The sequence below is a fragment of the Peromyscus eremicus genome, chromosome 17 (genome assembly GCF_949786415.1).
Source record: "Peromyscus eremicus chromosome 17, PerEre_H2_v1, whole genome shotgun sequence".
NCBI classification, from domain to species: domain Eukaryota; kingdom Metazoa; phylum Chordata; class Mammalia; order Rodentia; family Cricetidae; genus Peromyscus; species Peromyscus eremicus.
The window spans coordinates 56644064-56668762 of record NC_081433.1 but is presented as its reverse complement, the minus strand read 5'-3'; the positions used below and the strand labels follow the sequence as shown (position 1 = coordinate 56668762).

At 45.4% G+C, this 24699-nt stretch overlaps 1 pseudogene; it reads left to right on the top strand.

Moving 5' to 3' along the window:
* Positions 1–201: 201 nt before the first annotated feature.
* Positions 202–3410, top strand: LOC131894246 (uncharacterized; annotated as a pseudogene).
* The last annotated feature ends 21289 nt before the right edge of the window (positions 3411–24699 follow it).

Genomic DNA, 24699 nt, shown 5'->3' with positions numbered 1-24699 from the left:
TTGACCAAAGCATGAGCAAAAGAGACCTCAAAGCCCACTGCAATGGTGACACACTTCCTCCAACAATGCAACACCTACTTCAACAAGGCCACACATCCAAATAGTGCCATTCCTTTTGAGGGCCATTTTCTTTCAAACCATCACAGGGAGAAAGGAGGCAATCGGACTTTCTGGAATCTATTGGATACTAGTTCTGAATCAATGCTGATTCTGGGAGACCACAAGAATGGTCCAGTGGGTGCCCAAACTTCTTCTGTGGTTATTTCTCCAGTTCCAGAATCTATAACTGGGATGGATATATTTATAAGTTTGAAGAATTCTCACACTTGTTCACTGACTTGTGGAGTGAGTGTTATTATGGTTCGAAAAGCTAAATGGAAGTCTTGAGAGTTGCTTCTACCAAAGAAAATGATGAATCAAAAAGAGTTTCACGTCCCTGGAGAAATTGCAGAAATTAGTGCCACCATCGAGGGCTTGGAAGATGCAGGGGTGGAGGTTCCCATCACGTCTCCCTTTGGCTCTCCTATCTGGCCAGTGCCAGAGGACAGATGGATTACGGAGAACGACAGTTGACTATCAAAAACTCAATCGAGTAGTAACTCCAGTTGCAGCTCTGTACCAGATGTGGTGTCCTTACTTGAGCAGATTAGCACATTGTCTAGGATATGGTATGCAGCTACTGATCTAGCAAATGCCCTTTTCTAGGTACCTGTCCATAAGGACTATCACAAGCAATTTTCTTTCCATTGGCAAGGCCAGCAGTATACTTTTACAGTTTTGCCTCAAGGATATATTAACTCCTCAGCACTATCATAGTTAGAAGGGATCTTGATTGTCGGTCTCAGAAAATACCACATTGGTGTACTATATTGACATTTTGCTCATTGAACCAACTGAGTAGGACTCATTGGTAACACACATGGGCATTAGGGGAGGGGAAATAAATCCAACAAAAATTCAAGGGCCTTGTATCTCAGGGAAATTCTTAGGAGTTCAGTGGTGTGTGGAGTGCAGAGATAGCCTTTATAAGGTGAAGGATAAGTTATTGCACCCGACCCCTCCCACTGCCAAGAAAGAAGCACAACTTTCAGTGGGCCTATTTGTATTCTGGAGACCAAACATCCTCACTTGGATGTGTTACTCGGGCCCATCTACTAAGTGAGTCGGAAAAATCCTAGCTTTGTTTGGTGTCTTGAACAGGAGAAGTTCTTCAACACGTCCAATCTCCTATGCAGACTGCTCTACCACTTGAACCATATGATCCAGCAGACTCAATAGTAATTGAAGTATCAGTGGCAGACAGGAATACTGTTTGAAGCCGTTGGCAGGCCCCTGTAGATGACTAACAGAAGAGACCTGTGGGATTTTGGAATAAGACCTCTATTCCAAATCTATATACAACTATTCCCTCTATCATCATCTATATACAACTATTCTCCCTTTGAAAGACAGCTCTTGTCCTGCTATTTGGCCTCAGTGGAAGCTGAACATTTGACAGTGGGCCAAGTTACCATGCAACCTGAGCTGCCCATCACAAGCTGGGTGTTATCTTACCCACCAAATCTTAAAATAGGACATGCACAGCAGCAGTCTATTATCAAACGGAAGTGGTGTATACGTGATTGGGCCGGAGCAGGTTACGTGAAGGAGTTGCTCAGATGCCTGTGTTTTCTACTCCTGTTACAATGTCATCTGCTGCAAAGCTTGCACCTATAGCCTATAAAGTGTGTCCTATGATCAGCTGACTAAGGAAGAGAAGACTAGGGCCTGGTTTACAGATGGCTCTGTGAGTTATGCAGGCACCACCCAGAAGTGGACAGCTGCGACATTACAATCCCTTTGGGGGACAACCCTGAAAGACCCTGATGAAGGAAAATCTTCATAGTGGGCAGAACTTTGGGCAGCACAAATGGTCATACATTTTGTTTAGAAGAAGTGGCCAGATGTGATATTGGTCACTGATTCATGAGCTGTAGGCAGTGGATTGGTTGTTGGGAGTACAGCACGAAGGACCTTGCACCTACAGACTTCCAGAGAAACCAGGAATGGCAAGCACACAGGATTGTCTCTCCAATGGGAAAGATGTAAAAGAAACCTGCTCTTCCACCCAGAAAGCTGGAAACTGGAAGCAATTGGCAGCTTAGCATCTGTGTTATCTGTTGGACCAGGTCATATCAAGCTCATACAACCAGGACCAGACATGGCTAGTAATCTAAATGACCCTTACAGCCAGGGGATCCCCAAGCTCCCACAACCAGGACCAGAAATACCTAATAGTCTAAATGACTCTTAAACTATCTGTATAGCCAGAGGCTCTCCCAAATTCCCACAACCAGTATCCGAGGTGGCTATTAGCTCAAGCGACCTCTACACAATCTGTATGAGTCAAGCCCAGACCCTTCCTTATGCCCTTAAGCTAGCACAGGTATCCTATCTCTACAACCCAGCTTCCTGGAAGAAATGACATGTGCCCCGAGTTGAGTTCCACTGTAATTATATTTTCTTGTACACAGGGATTATATTACACCAGAAAACCTTTTATCCAAGTTATACTGTATTTGAATTTGTTGGAAATAAACTACCTGGCATCATACTCTCCAAGTCTGATCCAGGTTGATGAAGTCAATCAGAACTGAGTTTTCATTCTCACCTCTTCGCAGTTTGCTTCCCCGCCTGGACACTTTGCAGGTCCCCTCAGATCAGCTGCATGGTCAGGGACTTGGAAGAGCATAATTGGAAAATTCATGAGAAAGACATCTTAAGAAGCATGTGGATAGATCTCTCCAAATGGGAGGATGTGAAGATACTTGTGTCCTATGTAAATGTTCATCAAAAGGTGACTTCAGCTGAGGAGGAGTTCAATAATCAAGTAGGTAAAATGACCCATTTTGTGGACAGTAAGTCTCTTTGCCCAGCTATTCCTGTCATGGGGCCATGAACAAAGTGGCCATGATGACAAAGAAAACCATGCATGGTCTTGAAAACACAGACTTCTGCTCACCAAGGCTGACCTGGCTACAACTGCTGCTGGATGCTAGCTCTGCCACAGCAGAGACCGACACTAAACAGCAGATATGCATCATTCCTCCACAGAAAGAATAACGCTTTGTCCTTACTGGAATAGACACATATTCTGGTTATGGATTTGTCTTTCCTTCATGTAATGCTTCTGCCAAAAGCACCATCAGTGGACTTACAGAATGCCTTATCCACCTCCATGGCATTCTACACAGCATTGCTTCTGACCAATAACCTCATTTCATATCCACCAAAGTGTGACAGTGGGCCCATGATCACTTACCATGTTACCCATGAAGCCTCTGGCCACGTAGAAAGATGGAATGGCCTTTTGAAGATACAGTACAGTGCCAATTAGGTAGCAGCAGCCTGGATTGGATTATCTGGGCCACAACCTGTAAGTCATTCCAATAAATCTCCTTTCTCTCTCTCTCTATATATATATACATATATAGAGAGATTTATTCTTTAAGTCCTTTACTCTGAGAACCTTAATACACATATCATTATGTAAGTACATATACATACATGATATTTTTAGTATATATATTGATGCACACACAAAATTGTGTCATTGCTGTTATAAATATCTAGAATGCACATCTATGTTGCCCTTTATTATAGTTAGTGATTTTTTCAAAGGATTTCTCAGATTGAGAAGTAGCAATTGCCCAACTGAATATACATCAAGACCACATAGAGTACTTGCTAAACACAGATTGACAGGTCCCCAGTTTGAGGCTCCTGCCTGAGACTCTGCATTTGTGAAAATTTTCCATTTGAAAATCACTGAATAGCTGGTCTGAGTGGCACAGATCAGTCAATCATCTCAGCCCTTGAAAGACAGAGACAGGAAGGTCAAGAGTTCAACGACAACCTCAGCTCCATAGTGAGTTCAAAGCCAGTTTGGATTCCATGAAACCTTATCTTAAAAAATTCAAAATAATCATATATAAATATATTTTTAAAAGAATATCTCTAGATAGACATAAAACATTGGTCATTCAGCCTTTTCTTTTCAAAATAATGTTTGTCAAAATAACGTTTGTTATGTATATTTACTTGTTGTGTGTTTGCATGTGCTATATCACACAAGTGGAGGTCAGAAGACAACTTGTAGGAGTCAGTTCTCTCCTTCCACCATGTGGGGCCCAAGGAGCACTTTTACCCATTAAACCATTTTGCTGGCCCTCTGACAGCCATTTCTGTCCTTGTACAAGACAGTAGTTCCTCCCTTACCGATTTTTGTTTTCAGTAGTTTTCATTACCCACAGCCAACTCTAGTCCAAAATTAAATTAAATGAAAAATTCCAGAAATAAATAATTCATAATTTTCAAATTGTACTCTGAGTACCAAGATGAAATTTCACGTCCTCTCATTCCATCTTGAGCAGAACATAAAGCATCTCTTGTGTATAGTATATAAGCATATCCGTGATATATGTGCTACCTTCCTGCTAGTTATTTGATAGCCTTCTTGGTTATCAGATAGACTGCAGGGATATCACAGTAGTTGTGTTTCAGCAACTCTGTGTATCAACCTCGGCACTGTATTATAACGTCTGTACTCCCGTTACATAAGAGAGGCATGACGCGATTTCAACTTCTCACAAGAAAAAGAGTGAAATATGAGAAAACATTGGGACTGGGAATGTAGCTCAGTTGATAGAGTGTTTGCTCTGGGTGCTTGCCCTGGGTCCAATCCCTAGTACATTATAAAATCAAGCTTGGTGGTGTACACAATCCTATAATCCCAATACTTGGGGAATGGAGGCAGGAAGATTAAAAGTTCAAGGTTCCATGTTGAGTTCAAAGCCAGCCTAGGCCATGTGAGACCCTTTCTCATGGTCATGTGATACCCTGTCTTAGGGGCATGGGGAGACTAAAGTAACACAACTTTTTTTATAATAATTGCTCTATTTAATCATTATTGTCAATCTCTTTCTGTGTATAAATTAAACTTTATCATAGGTATATGTTTATAGGAAAATATTATAAAAATTATACAATATACATATTTATAGTTCCAGTCATCCACTGGGGATCTTGGAACATATCCCCTGTGGATAAGGGCTAATACTGTGTTTTAATTTCATACTTAGAGCTCCTAATCTGCCCTCCTGATCTCAAAGCTTATTGTAATGACTCTAGCTAAGCTCAGAATATGAAAGCCAGTACCAGTCTGAATGTCTGACCACAGGGATCAGCCATGTGTACACCTCCACCCTCTCAGAGGACAACCCTCTGAGTATCCCTTCTTGGTTGGCCATCAAAGAATAGATTTAGAGACAAGAAGAGAGGGTACATGGCAGGCAAATGAATGACTGCCAATTCCACTACAAGTTTGGAGAGTGTCTTTGTTGGTGCACAGGGTGTTCCTGTTACAACATGCATCAATGAGATTAAAGGCAGTAAATCTCCACCGGCTCAAGTGACGAGTGTCAGGGACTGTGATTCTTGCTTCCAGCACCCACAGGGAGAGAAAGGTGAGATGCCAGGTCCAAAATGGAGACATAAAGGGATGAAGCCCAGGAAACATAATACAAGTGGTTCAGGGAATTAGTGCCCAGTATAAGCAAAGAGCTAGCTGTGGAGTCAGGCGCTTTCAGAGTCTGCCCATTCACACCCATCCTATGAGAGTTCCTTACGCATTTGGTGACTATGCTTCTTTTAACACGAGATCACGGTCTCATCCGTAGCTGATTAGATCAGGGGCAGTGTCTAATCTAAACAGCTAGGGCTGTGCAGGTGCAAGGTTCTGGGCAGCGGTGACTGACTTTAATCGTTTCTTCTGTGCCTTTAAAATGAGCAAATGCAGCTGACAGCACACTGCAGAAATACAAAAACACAAAGAAAAGGCACTAGGAAGGAACCGTGGGGCGGGAGCGGGAGGGGGGGAGGGAGAGAAAGAGAGAGAGAGAGAGAGAGAGAGAGAGAGAGAGAGAGAGAGAGAGAGAGAGAGAGAGTACAGGCAGAAGAAGGAAGTCAGCAGGAAAACGAAAGAGAAGAGGGGAAGATCTCGGTAGCAGATGGGTCCCCAGGGTCATTCTCCATTTTGCAGCTGCTCTGGTCACCTCCTCGTTTACAAATAACAGTTCCTTCTCTGAGATCCCACAATGAAGTTTTTCTTGTCCTTATGAATAAACTACTAGGAACTGGGATAACCCCACTGTGTTCCTAGCTCTTGCAAATGTACCTTTGTTACAGAAATGAAAACAAACAAACAAAAAAGGAAATAATAAAGCAAAACAGGGAGACTCAGGAAGAGATAGATTGTCAGAGCCCAGAATTTTGGGCCAAAGCCAAAAAGGGTAAAATAGAATCTGATCAAGTTCTGAATTGCTTCATTTCCATTCAAAAACATGAAGCAGGTCTGACTGTATATCAAATAATTTAGCTGACCTCAGGGTACCAGAAGCCAGGTTCCCGGGTTTGAACACTTGAGCTCCATCTGGTAACATTGTTTTGTGTGGTTTTGAAGCCTTGGGGAGGTGGGGCCTATTGGAATTACACCCCTGAATTGTGGGGGAAGGGGGTTTAGAGCCTGCTTTCTATCACCGTGCTTCTGGTCCTCTCTCTATTTTCTGGTCTACTGAACTTATGTCAAGGATGCTGTGATATTCAGACACAATGACTTCACCACCTTGATAGAGTGTAGCTCCTAAAACCATGAGCCAAAATCAATTATTTCCTTCCTACAACAACCTTAGTCAGGCATTTTATCACAGCAATACAAAAAGTAACTACCCCATAGATCTTAATAACTCAGCATGAAGGCAGGATGTGGGGGACATGCCTGGAATCCCAACCCTTTGGAAGTAGAGGCAGGAGGATCAATGCAAGTTGTAGGCCAACCTGACCTACATAGTGAATTCTAAGGCAGCCAGAATCTCAAGATGGGACCCTGTCTCAAAACAAACAAACTCACAAATAAATGTGAAAACCTGGCATGATATAGGACCCAAGCATGAAGGGTGCCTAGTGGCAAGAACACAGATTCCGTGGCCCCTCTAATACCATTTCTGGATAACCATGAACCTTCTACGGTAGCTCATTTAAGTCAGCATTTTCCCTGGATCATTGTGTCCACCACACCTCATTTTATTTGTCTGGCATCTGCATATCTGACTGGATTGATTGTGGGGGGCCCCATGAAGACATGAACAAAAACCTTCACTTTGTTCACCACTCTGCTTGGAGCGCCTAGCACACCACTGAGCAGTGGGTGAATAAGTGGAGGAACCACACCATACAGTGATGACACTGTAAAGTGCGGATGGGGATCTGAGAAAGAGAAACCTCAAGTAGACTGAAATGGGGCTCTGGGATGTCTACCAAAAGGTTTGTCAGGGTCGTGCAAGTGAACAGAAAACCAAACACTTGGCGAAGCCTTGAGCTCACCCACCAGTTCTTGGTAAGCCCATCCATCCTTTAGGGATGGGACCACCAACTGCATCATTTCTAAGCTCTGCTGCCTCTTTACTAATAAATGACTGAATATACATTACAGAAACACATTTCAAGATATCTCCCCCCTTTAGTCTCCTCCATTCTCTCTCTCTCTCTCTCTCTCTCTCTCTCTCTCTCTCTCTCTCTCTCCCCCACCCCCCTCTCTCTCTCTCCTTCCTTCCCTCCTTCCATACCTCCCCTTGTCTCAGACATGCTAGGCAGATACCCTACTGAAGAGCCACAACCTTGTCCCTTTTTATACATTTTGAAATAGAATCTCGCTAAGTTACCCAGGCAGACCTTGAACTTGCAATCCTTTTACCTTAGCCTCCCACGTACCTGGTATTACAACCTTAGACTATCAGACCCTGCAAGATCTTTATTTTCATTTGTCTGAACTCCCCAGGATTTAGATATGATGAAAGTAGAATAGTTTGTCTCAGAGAGCAATGAGTTATTTGTTGATATAAATCTTCCAGACAAGTTGGATAACTACCTGCTGTGTCTGATGTGGTGAGAATTCTTGCATTGGTGAAACATTGGTCACGATGACATGTCGTTACATCGATTTCTAGGACGCTGTGTGTTTCAGTTTGAGTGTCAAAAATGGGAAGTATGGGAGGGGAGGGCATGGGGGTGTGACACATGATTTCTGCCTTATTCTCACCAATTTGGTGAAATTTCTTTCCTCTGCTTCCTCATCTCTAAGGGGGTGGTGATGGGGAGTGGGAAGGAGGGATGTGGGACTCAAAAGAGAGGCTGTCTGAATTTTGAAAGTGCAAAACACCCTGTAAAGTGCTCTGCTCTTAAGGTGAGGAAGGAAATCTGGAAGGATCCATCTCCTGACGGCCATGCCGTTATTCTGTCGGTCTGAAACAGTCTCAAACCCCAGAGACACCTTAGAGATACTTTGTGTCTCTATTCTTCCCCGCTCAGGGATAATAAGGCTGTTAACTTGTTTTGGTCAAGGCAGTTCCCCTTGCTTCATAATGTGAAGTACCGGTTGACCAGAAGTTAATGCGTAATGTCTCTCCTTTCCTCCTCAGTACAACCAGTTAAATTATCCCTTCACGCACATTGCTTTTTTTTTTTTTCTTTTTCAGTTTTAAGTCTTAAAATAGCATGTTTTCCCCAACTGCTTTCAAGGCAATGAGAATGGTGCCTGGCATTGTGGGAGTTTAATGCAAATCATACTGAAGTTGGCTGGGCGTCAAGATAACAAGAGTGCCGTCAAACAGGCATTTACCAAGGACAGCCTGAGAGTCCCAAGAGACTAACCTACCTTCCATTTGCAGCCCTTAGGTTCATTCAGTCTCCCGTCACACCCATGCAGGTCAAATGTGAGCAAGAGATGTATTTCATTATCCCCATTTTATTGAGAGGAAAAAATCAAGATACAGAAAAAGCAAGTACCTTTCCAAAGGGCACTTGGCTAGTGTTTGTCCTGAGTTTCCAAGTTTCATTTCCTATTGGCATATCACACTTGCTCCTGAGTCATCAGACAACACTAGAAGATTCTGCTTTTGCCAGGGTGTGTTGTCTGATCATGGCACAGGAGCTTTCTCTCAACTGCCGGCTAGAATTGCTAGGAAGAAGGGTTTTCTAAGACCTCTCTCTACAGGAGCATCTTTGAAGGCACATAATCAGAATTCTCCAGTAAAACTCCCTGTTGTTTTTTGTTTTCACCCTTTTGGCTCTTTGCTCTTTGGGGAGCCCGTCACCCAGCTTCCAAATAAATCACACACGGAGGTTTATTCTTACTCATGAATGCCCAGCCTTAGCTTAGCTTATTTCTTGCCAGCTTTTCTGAATTTTAAATTATCCCTTCTTCCTTTTGCCTCTGAGCTTTTTCCTTTTCTTACTTTTGTATATCTTACTTTCTTTCACTCTTACTCTGTGGCTGGCTGTGTAGCTGGGTGGCTGGCCCCTAATATCCTCCTCCTTTTCTTGCTCCTTCTTCTCCTCCTCCCAGATTCTCCTTCTATTTATTCTCTCAGACTACCAGCCCTGCCTATCCTTTCTCCTGCCTTGCTATTGGCCAGTCAGCTCTTTATTAGACCATTAGGTGTTTTAGACAGGCAAAGTAACGCAGCTTCACAGAGTTAAACAAACGCAGCATAAAAGAATGCAACACAGTTTTGCATCATTAAAGCAAATGTTCCACAGCATAAACAAATGTAACACAACTTAAAATAATACTCTACAACAAGTTCCATATTCTTGCAAATAATCCCTCACCCAGGATCTTTTTTTTTTTTTTTTTAAGATTTCTTTATTTATGTGCACTGGTGTTTTTGCCTGTACATACTCTATGTGAAGGTATCAGATCCTCTAGAACTGGAGTTACAAACATTTGTGAGCTGCCATGGGCGTACTGGGAATCGAACCCAGGTCCTCTGGAAGAGCAGCCAGTGCTCTTAACCACTGAGCCATCTCTCCAGTCCCCTCTCCCCCACCCCTGAATCTTGTAATAAACTCTAAAGAAATGCAATGGGTCACAAAAATAAAATAAAATAGAAAGCTGGGAACATGCAGGGGACCCGGTGTGGGAGGGAACAAGAGGGGATAATTGCAGTGCCTATTAAAATACATCATATGCATGGAACCCATCATCATGTATAATTAATCTATGCTAACTTAAAAACGTTTCAGGAAGCCCATTGTGGCAGCACAGTCCTACAATCCCAGGACTGAAGAGTCTCAGATAGATGCAACAGAAGTTCAAGACCAGCCAGGGCTACATAGTGAGACCCTGTTTCAAAACAACAATAAAAGGAGAATAGTTCAAGGGAAACTTGGTCCTTGGAGATTTTGGGTTTTTTTTTCTCAATGTAGCCCTGGCTGGCCTGGACCTCGCCGTGTAGACCAAGCTAGCTGAACCCAAAGAGGTCTGCCTGCCTCTGCCTCTAGGGTGTTTGGGATTAAAGGTCTGCATTGAATAAATAAGATCCATCGGCCATGTGCATTCCAGGAACTCTGGGTCACTTCATTTAGTCCTGGTGACCATCCAATGAGGTATATAAATGGCGGAGGGCACTCTCTCCTTTCTCCAGACAATCCCCTGCCATTGCATCAGATGCAGCCACACACCTAGCAGTCAAAGCTGCTCACCCTCTGTACTGCCTGTAGGTTCTGACTTGCCTGTAGAGGAAATCAAGCATTGACTCTCAATTACAGGGAGATAGTTAGAACAGGGAATGCCTTTTTGGATTCTCAGAAATAATAACACAGAGGTCAACGTGGCCTGCTGTTCTTTCTCTGGAAATGGCTGGCCCTGCATTATTAATAGCAGGCTGATCCCCACAGCTGCGGTTTGAGGCAGGGAAGGTTCCCTTTCCCCAGATGAGACTCTTCCATGAGAACCCTCAAGGAAGAAAGCTTTGTTTTTAGCTTTTGCATTTTGCTAGAGCTCTCCTCATGCCCAGAGGGAGAGGGACTTTCCCAGGCAAGCTCTTGCACAAGAGCCCCCTACTTTGTCCCCCGCCTCCCTCCTGCACTTCAATGGAGAATCAGTCACCTCTCTCCGGCACCCCTTCCTTCATTAGCAGCACCGACAGCTTGCCAGGCTTCTCAGCGAGCGCCGTCTCCCCCAGCAAACAGCAGGGCCAGTCGCCCGGGCCAGTCGACAGCAGGCCTGAAGGGAGGGGAAGCCTGAGCCTCCCTCCTGGGTGTCCCTGACAGCCAGCAGCAGTGGCCCTCAAGGCTCTTTGCCCCTCCCCCACCCCTGAGCCGGGCCTTGTAGCAGAGGCCGCTAAGGGAACCTCACCACTCAAGTTGAAACAGGACTCTGCACGTTCCCTCTCAGCAGCAGGGCTTTAAATAGGATTAATGAGAGAGAACATGCTAAACACTCGAAGAGGTTCCAGAACAGGCAGCCAGCTACTTCCTTTCAAGCTGCCACTCTGGATTGGTTCCCTGGTTTGCGCCCGCTCCTCTCCCTTCCAAGCAAGGGCCCTTGCACTTGGCAGTCTGATCAGCTCTGAACCTACCCCCCGGGGTTTCAATGACAAGACAAGTCCTGTGGTCGTCCCTAGTAGCTTCTTTGACCACTCTGAAAGCCAGGCAGTTTACTCTGGCCACATTCTTTGAATTATCTCCTCTGATAAAATTCAAAGGCTCAGGAATTAAGAAGGTGGCTTCAGCCAGAAGGAGGCAGGCAATGTTAAGCTCTGCATCTCACCTGCCTCAGTGGGAAGGGCTCTGTTCTATAGCAGTCACTACCTCTGAGAAGTCTATTAGATGTTGTTTGCATCTCAGGTTTTTCAGGTATTGAAGCCTGCGGAATTGTATTTTTCTCCGAGAGGCAAGAGACTAGGCCAAGCTACATGCCTGTCGAATACAAACCTCTATTGCATCTCCAGGACTACAGAACCACAATGTTTCTGTCTTCATTACATCATGCCGGAACAGGCCATTTCAAAGAGAAGAGAGAGAAGGTGGAAAGACACCTCGGAGGAGAACAGGGGTGACAGAGCCAACCACTGTTATGTTCCAAGTGGAGTGTAGGAGCACTCAGAAGCTGAGGCAGGAGGATTGCAATTTTGATGCTAGCTGGCCTATATAGCAAGACTCTTGTCTCCAAAAAGATCAGTAAATAAATTTTAGCGACAACAAAAGCAAAAAGTACCAGAAGAAAAGGGTTTTCTACCCATTGAGCATGATAGGTCTGGCCTCAGACTTTAAATATAGCCAAGGACGACCTCAAACTTCTGATCCTCCTGCCTCTACCTCCCTAGTGGTGGGGTTCCAGACTCAGCCACTATACTTAGTTTATTTACTTCTAACAATTGAACCCAAACTTCAAACATGCTGGGCAAGCACCCTATCAACTCACCTAATCTCCATGGCAACATTATGAGGTAGATACAGAGCCATCCTATCGAAGATGCCAAAACCCCCAGACGCACAAATCCCTCACATGAAACAGCATTGTGTTTGTGTATATAACTTTGGCAATCCTTCTGTAGACTTTAAATTATCACCAGATTACTTATAATAACAAATACAATTTGTGGATAATGACAAGAAAATCAAAGTCTATATATGTTCAGAATAGTCACGGTATTTTTAATATTTTTTACTGCAATTGGTTGGTCCCAAGGATGTAGAAACCAAAGGTCTGAAAAGCTCTATCTGTCTTCTTACTAGGGAACCTTAAGGAAAATGAAGTTTGGGTAAAATGCTTGCCACACACACAAGTATGGTGACCTGAGTCCAGACCCCCAGTACCTATGTAAAGGGCTAAGCATGGTGGTGTCCGTTGTAACCCCAGCACTGGAGAGTAGAGACAAAAAGATCCCAGGAGCTTGCTAGCCAGCCAGTCTTGCCAAATTGGGCAGCTCTGGGTACAATTAGAGACCCTGTCTCAAAAAATAAAGGCCTGGTTGTGGTGGTGCACACCTTTAATCACCCAAAAGCATGCAGATGGGCAGAGGCAGACAGATGGCTGTGAGTTTAAGGCCAGCATGGGTTACGCAGTAAGGTCCAGACAGGACCTTACTAAAATAAAATCAAATAAAATGTGAAGAATGATAGAGGAAGATACTTCATGTCAAGTCCTGGCCTCTGCACATATGAGCACATGCGCATATACACCTACCTCCACACACTTGTGCACACATTTGCACGAACACCTACATGCATACGCCACATACACACAAAGAAAACTGGTGCTATCATCAAATTTTCTACCTATTGAAGATAGATAGAAGGCAAAAAACCTTGGAGGCAAAATCAGTTAACTTAGCTAAAGCCTCTTCTGGATATGAGGCACAGCTGTCCTGTTCTAACTCATTTTTGCTGGGGAAAAATGCTGTAAGCAGCCTGAGAGGTTCCTCATCCAACTACCCATTGTATCCTCCCCTGGCCCTTCTGTCCCTCCCTAATATCCAGGTGATCACATAGAGTCCATTTCCTGGGGACTAGAGTCAGATCTGGAATATAAGCAGATGGGGGTATCAGGGAAGAAATGAGACGCTAGCTCGGAGCCTAGGGACTGCGACAGCTCTGTTAGAAAGGCAGGCAAGCAGGATTCCGAAGACCAGGACACCCTCTTCCCTCCCCCAAAGTCCACAACCCTTAGAGAATCTTAGTCTCTGAGTCTGGGACACCTTTGGCAGCGTGGCAGACGGGACTGAGAAAATGAGTAAATTAACTTGCAACCCACTGGGTCTCAGAACCCTCTGTTGTTTTCCTTAACTCCCCTCTGGGAGGAGGAAATGAATGTGCTAACATTCCCCATAGGGGAACTAAGTGATTTCTCAGAAGCCATGGTCTCACATGCTCTATTTGTTTAAATGAGTTTAGGGCGCTGAGCAAATGTGAACATGACAGGGCCTATTTGAAGAAGGCCTCCCCCAGAACTGACAAGGGTCATGCCAACTTCTTTGTCTGCATGCCATTCCTGAGCCCTGGGGAGAAATGAGTTCAAAGCCAATTAGCCCATTAGCCACCAACCATGTGCACAGGAGCAGGCTGAGTGTCACTGGGGAAGTGGTCTCTTCATTACATGTTTGTGGGATGCCTGTCATGTGGGGAGCATTGAGTTGAACACTTAAAATCTGGTAGGAAAGGAAGTCCACCAAGTATACAATGGCTCATGGTAGTGTATGCCTATAATCTCAGCACTTAGAAGGTTGAGACAGGAGGATTTTAGTGGGTTTGAAGGCCTAGTCTGTGAATTCCTGGGCTACAGAGTGAAGCCCTGTATTTTTTTTTTTTTTTTTTTACTTTTTTTCTGTTCCTGTGATTAAAACATCAAGACCAAAAGCAGCTTATGGAAGAGTTTATTGACATAATATTAAGCAACTGTACTTTTTTTGTTATGGTTGGAAAGTGGCAGAGCGTGGGGGCAGGAGCAGGAAGCTGAGACCACCACATCTTTAACAGCAAGCACGAAGGAGAGTGTGAGCTGGAAGTGGGGTGAAGATTTATATTCTCAAATCCTCCCAGTGACATACTTCTTCCGTCAAGGCTGTGCCTTCCCATAACCTCTCCAAGCAGTATACCAACTCTGAGGACCAAGTGTTCAAACGACTGAAACTATGGGGGACATTTCTCGTTCAAACCACCACAAACCCTGTCTCAAAAAACAAACAAAACAACAACAACAAAAAGACAAGGCAGTGGTGGCGCACGCCTTTAATCCCAGCACTCGGGAGGCAGAGCCAGGCAGATCTCTGTGAGTTTGAGGCCAGCCTGGTTTGCAGTGTGAGTTGCAGGACAGGTTCCAAAGCTACACATAAAAACCTTGACTCAACCCCCCACCCCACCCAAAGTCACATGCTCTAGGGAACTACATACTTGGTTTGAGAGTACTGTTAGCAGTTCAGGCTTTCTTGTGTTGGACTACTGGTGATCCTGGAAGACTCATTCTGGGGGGCTCTAGCTTGGAGAGCTTGAGGAGGTTCTCTGTTCTAGATGAAGAGAGAACACAGGCATGGGATGGACCTTACACTGTATGTGAAGTGTCAGATAGACAGAAAAGGCATATTATGGCCAGGCAGGGAGGGTACTTTGCTACATGGCTGTCCACTTCTTGGCAACAAAAGTGATATACACAGGTATAGCTCAGTCTCTAGTCAACCCTCCTCCTCAAAAGATGGGACAAAGCCAAAGCCAGTGAAGGTAACTTCCTTGAGTCCTCCACTCACTACTAGAGGATGTGGTTGAATTTGTTGGGTGTCAGAAACGGTTTTACTGATTATAAGAGATGCTAGAACAAAGATCTTTTATTTCTCCGCCCAGCACAGGTCTTGAGGGTGACAACTAGACTGATAGATAATGTCAAATTGTCACCATGAAGCTACCATGCTGAGGGCAAAGGTCTGACAACCATAGAGCAGAAAGGAGGAGGGAAAGACTGGAGCCCCCACCACCACTGTGAAGGTATCACCCAAGCTAGATATTAAGCTCTGTGCTTATTAGTTCCCGATATGTTTTCCTACTGTTTAAGCCAGGCTGTGTTGGCCTTTTTAGCTACTTGCAAATGGAAATATCCCCATTGATTTATAGCTTCAAGCAAACTTGTCAAAAACCACTGCAGAGATACACTTTATAACAGGTGACAGGCCAGGACCTTTCTGGGCTAGGATGTTGAATTACAAATAATGTGCTATTTCTACTGGAAAGAAGGATGGAGACATTTACCGGGGCCTTCTCATTTCTCTGTAATCTGGATTAATCTTGTACTTATATAAAAAGGCTTACTGGGAATGATCACCCTCCTAAACCAGGCACCTCCTTCTTGTAGTCCCAGTGCTTGGGAGGTGGGCACAGGAGGGTAAGAAGTTCAAGGCAACCTTCTTTGGCAGTTATTAGTTCAAAGTCAGCATGGGTCACATGAGACCTTATCTCAATACCAATAATCATAAATAAAAATAGAAAACACACATTCCAGTTGTAAATCAAACAGCAAGGACTACTCATGAAAGTCTTTTCTACGCCAGAGGATGTCAAGCACACTACTCTAAAGCCAGAAGGTGGCTTGATATGCATGAAAGTCAGCCCTTCTTATCCCTTCTTGAGGCAGCTGGGAGACAGGGTGAATGCAGCCTGTGGATCCCTTAGATCTTGTCTTGGTAATCTTATCATACATATCCTCTCTTCTACTTTTGGAGAGTTCCAGACTCATTTAAATGTAGCCAGTCTTTCTTATCTTGCAACTCAAGGCCTTGGAGTTTATTTAGACTTAACATAATATTAAATGACCATGTGACATTTTATATTCATACCACCTTTGATTTTATTCATTCTTTACGGTGTCTGCATTGACAGAAAGATAGTGCAAGTGTTATTAGACCCATTTTGCTGATGGAAAATGGAGTTTCAAAAAGGTTATGGCAAGACTAAGTTTGAAGCAATCAGCCTAGAATGTGGGTCTTCTGAATCTGATTACAACCATTCCTTTGAGATACTGTTCTGTACATTATACTCTACCCCGAGAGTATTCATTTAAGGATTTTGTGTATGTGCTTGCTTTTTACATAGGTTGGATTTTAAAGATTTGATGTCAAGTGAAAAGGATGCAGCCTTAGAACAGGATACTTATAGATGAGACAAACTACTGGTTTAACCGATCCAGGTCCTGGTCCTATGTGGTCAACCATGGGTTGCAGAGATGAAGAGTGAGATACCAAATTAGAACATGGAGCCTCTATCTTAGAAGACAGATAGGTGAGGTGGGTTTTTTGTTTGTTTGTTTGTTTTGTTTTGTTTTTTCAAGACAGGGTTTCTCTGTGCAGTTTTGGTGCCTGTCCTGGATCTCGCTCTGTAGCCCAGGTTGGCCTTGAACTCACAGAGATCTGCCTGGCTCTGCCTCCGGAGTGCTAGGATTAAAGGCTTGCGCCACCACTGCCCGGCCAGGTGAGGTCTTTTGTAACCACTAACTTTATATACCAGGTTGGCTTAGAACTCAAAAGCTTCCTTCCCTATCCTCTTGAGCCTTTGTCTACTGACATGGACTACCAGGGCCAAAAATAGCAACAGGTTTTGGGAGCCACCTTTCTAGATCTGAATCAGGTACAGGACAATGTGATGGATGCTGCTGTAGATGGATGAGGAAGAGGAGGATCGACTTGGAGAATTCCACTGGGGTAAGAGGGTGGGCACGTCTAGCCACTGCAGTGCCATTCCCTTGGAATAAGGAACTTGCTGAAGGTTCTTTAGGCTTGTAAGTGTGCAGGCATGTTACACACATACATGCATTGTACAATCCATCACAGGTTTCCTCTCCTCCACTCTCAACACACCTCACTGTCTCTGAAGCATGCCTTCCTTGGGATGTTTCTGTTGCCCCGGGATACATCCAGTTCCAAGAGCATACCCAAGCACTGCCCGCCTTCTGCCCAACTGGGTCACAATAAGATGGTACGGCACGCTCAGCCCTCTACCCACAGTGTCTCTGACAGAGATGCCAGTGCTGCAGTAAGAGTGTCTCAGTCAGTCCTGGTGATGAGTCACTTGTAATCCTAGCTCTCCGAAGGAAAAATCTTGAGCTCAAGGCCAGCTTGGACTACTTAGGGAAAATATGTCTCAAAAAAGGAAAAAAAAGTGTCATCCAAGCCACGCACTTCTCAGAAGAGAAAACTGAGGTCTAGCCGAGGATGTGACTTGCGTAAAAGCAAACAAGTAGACCGTGGTAGGGTCAGAACCAGGAAGCTTATAGGCTCTTTTGTCCAGTTCTCTGGAATGTCACATTCCATGACAAAGTTTGACCGAGGTCTGGAACCCACTGACCCTTTAGTCTACCTTCAGGGTCTACTGTTATCTTCAAGTGCCAGATGGTTGTTCCTGTATCTTTCTCTTCCGCAGGATTCCTGAGACACAGTCACCTCTGGGCAGACAAGTTTATGCCGGGTTAGTGAGTGGGACATAGAGCCAACAGAGGCACCAGTCCGCCTGTGGTGGTTGCAGAGGTGTGAGGAAGGATGGAGCTCTAGGTCTGGAACTTTAAAAGGTACAGTTATAGAGGAGCAGGAGAAATCCTGTCTCAGACAGAGAGGCAGTCTGGAAAGAAACTGGTAGCTCTCCTCTGTCTCAGTCTCCCAAGTGCTGAGATTACAGGTTGTTTGTCTATTTCCCCCCATGGCTGTGTTCAGGAAGCCTAGAATTAAAGAATTAAATAAAACCTAAAATTAATCCAGGGTCAAGATCAGGAGGCAGCAGCGGCAGCAGAGTGCCAGAGGCATTCTGCTTCCCCCGTTCTATTTGTGATCCCTTTTCTTCCCCTCCCCTTAACCAGCCCCTTTCAGGCCTGGACTGATAACTTTGAAGGCAGCGCCTCCGCCTTCAGGCTGGCCTATTTTTCACAATTTTACCCTCAGTGTGCCCTCAGACAGGAGGTGAAAAAGTGGGTGAATGGTTGCTGTTTTTCAGTACTGGGGATCGAAACTAAGGCCTCAACCTGTACCACTGAACTACTTCTCCAGGCCGCCCCTCTTCACATTTCCACTTTAGATTTTGAGACAAGATCACACTTCGGTGCTTAGGCTGGCACTGAACTCGTTTTGTGTCCCCCAAGCAGGCCTTGAATTTACAGTCCTCCTGTTTCAGCCTCTCAAGCCTCTGTGATTACCGGCTCGCACCGCCAGGCCCGGCTTCCGAAGTGGCAAAATTTGAATTGAAATTTTTGAGGAGTAGAGCGTAGCTGTTCTTGGCTCCAGTCTGTAAGCGGAGCGGGGTGAAGCAATACCCCCCTAACCCCTCTAGGCCGCTAGTTTGGTCCTTGAACCAAGAAATCCCAACCTTTTGCAGGGGCTGGGGCTGAAGTACTGGGGAAATCAGTGGTAAGAGGTAGCGGTAGCAGAGAAGGGAGGAATGCAGAAAATGGGTAAAGGAAATCCGAAGGCGAACAGAATGCAGGTAGGGAAAGCGGGAACCGAGGAGATCGTGCAAGATGGGGAAAACATGAGAAAGCGAGAGAAAGGCGGAGCAGACGGGAGCCCCCGAGTGGGGTGTGATGAAACGAGAGAGAAGGAACTGCGAAGCGGGACCTGCGCGGGCTGTGGGCGCAGAGGAACCAGGAGGTGGGAGCAACCCCAGCTGTCAGCCGGGAACAAAGGCCGGGGAGAGAGCAAGACGGGGCGCCGGCAGCACGGGCCAATGAGTGGCTTCGACTCTGGTCCCGCCCCGCCCGTGCCCCGCCCCTCCCCGCCCGTGCCCCGCCCCTCCCCGCCCTCGGCTGGGGACCCGGCACAGAGGCCAGCGCGCCCGAGCAAGCTGGCGGGCGCGGGGCGGCTACTACGGGGTTCCAGTCCGAAAGTTTCTCTGCCCTTCTGCTGCTCCCGGGAGCGGGACTTGAGCGCTGGGTCCAGCAGCTCTACAGAAAAAGAGACAGGGACACAACATAAAATACACCGAAAAATCAAAATCTGCAGCCATTTGCAGCTAGCCCCGAGGCGCAGGAGGACAGACAGGTAAGGTGCGGGTTCCCCGGGTCCTGTTCCTCCCCCGCAGAGTGTCTGCAGCCGTGCCCGCCGCCCGGACGCAGGGAAAGCTGCGCTCCCCGCAGCATGCCACTTCGGGAGTGCGTCCGCTCGTCTGTCGGTCTTTGTCTGTCTGTGCCTGCGTCTGTCTAGGTGTCTTTGTTTCTACATGTAACCGTCGGGCGGGCGGGGCGGGGGTCTTCTCCCCTGTCACTGCGTGTGTTGCTGATCTGGCCCCAGCCGGGAGTAAATGAGGTGTGTCAGTCAATCATTCTGTCTTTGTCTCTGTTAGACGGGGGTGGGAGCTTGGGGGGTGTTTCCTCCCAAACCTGAATTTGATCTTGGAAACATGTTAGATGACATGAAGGTGGAGGTGAAGAATTGAGAGGTGAAGAAGTGAGATCACAGGGACTGAGGCCCCAGAAAGAGGATCCAGCGGTTGGGGACTGGCTGGCTTGCGAACTTTACCTTGACGGTGGAACTTGGGAGGTGCGTTGTGTCTCTCTGGAAGGAATAACAGTGTATAAGCTTGGATGGAACGACACACACACTTCATTCACTCCTTTTCCTCACTCACCACAGGGGATCTGATCCCCTCTGCCTAGGCAGCTCATTCTGCCCTAGCTTATCTGAGTAGCAACAGGCAACCAAGGGCCAGGTGATGTTTCCTTTCCTGCTCCAAGTGGAAGAGATTAAACCCTGGGGCACGTGAGCATTCTGCTCGCCCTTGGGTTGCCAGGCCTGGGAAAGCGCTGCAGACCTGTTGGCTTCAGTCCTCAATTTCCCAAGCACAAGGGATGTTTAGGAATCCAAGCACCTATGCCTTCTGCCCTCAGCCTTCATGCATGGTCCTTGAGTTGCTGTTCAGCTAATAAGGTAGCACTAGGCTCTGGGCAGCCCTCACAGGGGCTTTTCCACCAAAGGGACCCCTCTCTTTGCCAGAAGCACAATCTACTAGAGTCTCAGAGCCCATCCACAGAGAGATAAGCTGCCTGCATGCAATTCTTCCAGCTCGCAGACCCTGGCTGCTGGTAGGGGCATTTGAGGGTTGTAACCTGAGCTTCCTTCAAGTTCAAAAACAATTTTCTGCAGGAAGGCAGAGAGAAAATGGAGGTATTTGAAAGGTGTAGGCACATGGGTATTAGAGGTAGATTTTATAGGGGTAAGAGTGTTCAAGGTTGGCACAGCGCAGAGTGTGGGCAGGAGTCTGTGGGCAGAGAATACACCCTAATCAGGCATGGTCCACACCTTGTATTTATCCAGCCCTTTCTTCTGACTATTTTCTGTGCATCATAGACATTATCTCATTTGTTATCTCCTTTATCCTCACAGCATAACTACCAGGTTAGCATAAGATATGATTTACTCTGTGTCTGCCAGTGAAGAAACTGAGGCACCAAAAGGAAAGGGTGTTTCCCCAGGTCCCAAAGCTAATGAGGTCCAAAAAAGCAAGCACTCATCTGCTAGAGGTGAGAAGAAAAGTCTGGAAAAAAGAAATAAGAGCATCTTTCTAGGGAGTCTCTATGCAAGTTGAAGGATCAGACATTTGCTTTTGCTCAATATTTTATTTTTAACATTTTAATATTTCTAGCAGTCTTGGTGCACTTTGCAAGGCAAACTTGCTTTAACAATTCGTTCTTGTGCACTTTTGTGACTGAAGGAGGAGATATCCTTGTCTGTCTATCTACCTCTGATGGTCGGCAGGAGCTGAGGCAAAAGAAGTGTGCTGGGTGGAGTGGGCTGGGTGTGCCAGTCCTCTGAGTGTGAGTGTGCACAATTGCCATGCAGTGTTAAGAAGCCAGATGCCTGCATGTATGGGTGAAGAAGGAGATGGGGCTGTAACGAGATAAAAATGGCCTTCTTATCCTGAAAACTTATTTTTATGCCTTTGCACTTGTTTAACATTCATTTCACAAATTTTCATTGGATGCCACAAAATGCAAGGCTCTGAGACCTGCAGTGAAGCTTAGGAATGACTACCACAGGCTGGAGTTACAGTTTAGCTCAAAGAGTGCTTACTTAGCATGCAGGGGCTCCGGGTGTGAGCCTTAGCACTACACACAACTTCCTGTGATGGTGGAAGATTGTAATCATACCTTGCCTAGGAGGATCAGAAATTCAAGGCCAGTCTACCAAGACCTGGGCTACCTAAGACAAGCTCAAATGCACAAAACAATAACAAACAAAAAAATCCAGTCAATAAGGTAATGACCACCTATTTTAAGCAACTTAAAGTCAACTCATGCATGAACAATATGGTAACCAAGTTTAACATCATCTACTGAGTGCCATTAGCTCTCACAACATTGTTTTAACCACAGGGATCTGCCACTGTAGGATAGTCCCCCACCTATCTTTTCCTTAGGTCCAGATCCCATACCTTCTGAGATAATTACTATCGTTTGGGGCTGTTACCCCAGCTTCCCAAGAACTACAGTTCCTGAGGCAGAGACCATACAGTGAATTCCAGCTCAGGGTGTAGTGTCTGACTGCTTGGACTAGGCTCTTAGTAAGTGCTTGTTTAGCAGAGTGTTAGGAAAGAGGGCTGGTAGGGAACTCTGGTTCCAGTGGTAGGTTTCTTCCTGGGCACACTTCACTGATACGGCCTCTCACTTCCCTTGCTGTATTATAAGGTTCTGCCTAGATAAGCTTATTTCATCCCAGGCCCTGGTCCTAACAGTTTTTAGAACCAAGAAAACCCTCACTTTACCTACTCTGTTTGTCAACTCACACAAGCAGATTTGATAGAAGGTGCTAGGCCTGATTTAGACCTGGGGTCTGGAGTTTGTGCATTCAGAGCTTCAGGGCATATAGTTGCCAAACAATGATAAGGGTTTTTTGTTTTTTTTTTTTTAAAAAAGCTTCCAACTGCCTGGGGACTCCTCAGCCATTTACACCTTAGCTGTTTGAGTCTGCCTTTGAATGATCTTGCTGCTGCTGCAGTTTGGACACTCTGAGGCTTCTGAGGGATGTGAACTGCTGTGGTGTTTAGGGAGGTGATTTGGCCATGCTGTATCCAAGGCCAAGACTAGCTTCACATGCTGTTAGCATTGTCGCTCATTGTGTCTCATATTGTGATGGCTACATATGCTCTCAAGGGCCCATGACCGTTTTAATTTTTCTTTGGAAGATCATTACTCAAGCTTGAAAACTTGCATTCCATTATTATCTATTCAAGAACTGTTTTGAGACAGGGTCTCATGTAGCCTGAGCTGGCCTGAAGAATGACTTTGAATTTCAAAGAATGACTTGGAATTTCTCTTCCTTTAAATAGTACTTAGATTACAGGCATGTGCCACTACACCTGAATTCAGTGCTAGGAATCAAACCAGGGTCTTTTTTTTTTTTTTTTTTTTTTTTTTTTTTGGTTTTTCAAAAAAGGGTTTTTCTGTGTAGTTTTGGTTCCTATCCTGGATCTCACTCTGTAGACCAGGCTGGCCTCGAACTCACAAAGATCCGCTTGGCTCTGCCTCCCGAGTGCTGGGATTTAAGGCGTGCACCACCACTACCCGGCTAAACCCGGGTCTTCACGCATGCTCTACTAACTGAGCTGTGCTCTCAGCCCTCATTTCGCTATTTGTTAAATGGCTTGTCTATGTGAGACGCTAGAAAAATGGATGATACTTTTGAAAAGGTGAACTAATGCTTGGAGGCTCCACTTGGTGATGATAATTAGAAGGAGAACCTAGCATTTATGAATTAGTGACAATGACACTGAAAATGGGATCACACCATCTTTAACACAACAGCTGTCTCAAGATGGAAGTGAACTGGGGTTGCCAGAGAGAAGGTGGTCAGGAGCTCAGCCTGGAAGATGAACCTAAGCGGGATGTAGAGAGGAGGTAGAGCAATACAGGGAAGGTCAGCAGTCCATGTTGCAGCTGAGAGCTTGAAAGAACCTCCGGGGGAGGCTGCTGCCTCCCTCCTGAGAGGGGCGAATGAAAAGTGGTGGGTAACGTCTCCATTCGTTTAGTGGCTTGGCCCCCAGAGTTACTCCTCTAAGGTTTAGGGGAGTGGGCAAGAGACCTCAACTCAAGCCTGGCTGGGCTGGCCTCCCAGGCTCTTCAGCAGAGTCGTCTCTGTAGGCTGCTACTTCCTCTAGGTACTGACAGCCACCTCCTTAGATGGTTCCAGAGCAATGATGGGGAGTTTGGGAGGTCTTGCCAACCAAGAAGTATATAACTGCCTGGAAAGCGATTTATGTCGAGACCTTCTTCTTCTTCTTCTTCTTCTTCTTCTTCTTCTTCTTCTTCTTCTTCTTCTTCTTCTTCTTCTTCTTCTTCTCCTCCTCCTCCTCCTCCTCCTCCTCCTCCTCCTCCTCCTCCTCCTCTTCTTCCTCTTCCTCTTCCTCTTCTTCTTCTTTAGATTTTATGGGACAGGATCTTATGTAATCCCCCCCCCCAGTTAGCCTTGAACTGTCTATGGTGCCAAAGCTAACCTTGAAGTCCTGAGCTTCCAGGGCCAGCCTCTCAAGTGCTAGGATTAGAGTCCTGTGCCAACACAGGTCCAGGTTTGCTTTTGAATGGATCCAGACTTCCCCAAAGAATTATTTTGTAGTTCTTTTTTTGGTATAGAAGCTACACTTTAAAAGAGGACTTCCTGTTATTATCATTGAAAACCTCCCAACTGCCCTATGCTGTTCCTTCTCCCATTTGGCAGATGAGGAAAAAGTCAAGGAATTCACCCAGGATTTTTCAACTGAGTATTGAGCCCTAAACCCAACTGACTTGAGTTCTAGTTGCAGCATAATTATGAGGCTAGTGGGAGTCATTTATTTTTATTTTCTTCTCCTTTTGGGGGGAGGGAATAGTGCTGGATGTAGAACCCAGGGCCTTGCATGTGCTAAGAATGTACCTTAGTTCGGAGCTGGTCTCTCAGCCCCTGGTCTTATTAATTAAAGAGATGTATGCTCCCTAAGTTGTTGGCAAAGGCCTGATAAACAAAGAAAGAAGTATCTTTAAAATTTGGCCAGGAGGATAGTTCAGTGGGTAAAGGTACTTGTCACCTAGTCTGACTATCTGGGTCCTACAGGGTGGAAGGAGAGAACTGACTCCTACAAGGTAACCTTTGAATCATAGCATGTATGCCCCCAGTAAATAAACAAACAAACAAACAAATATAGTTAAATTTCTTCATTGCAAGAGCTCAGCTGCTCTAATAATTATTGTAAATTGAGGATGATAAAAGCCTCAAATTTTTCTTGAGTTTTATTGTGCTTCTCTTAACCCCTAGTGCTATATACATACATGCCATATGTCTGTTAAGCACAAATCAAGCCAGGAAGTAGCTAGGGATGGGATATCTATTT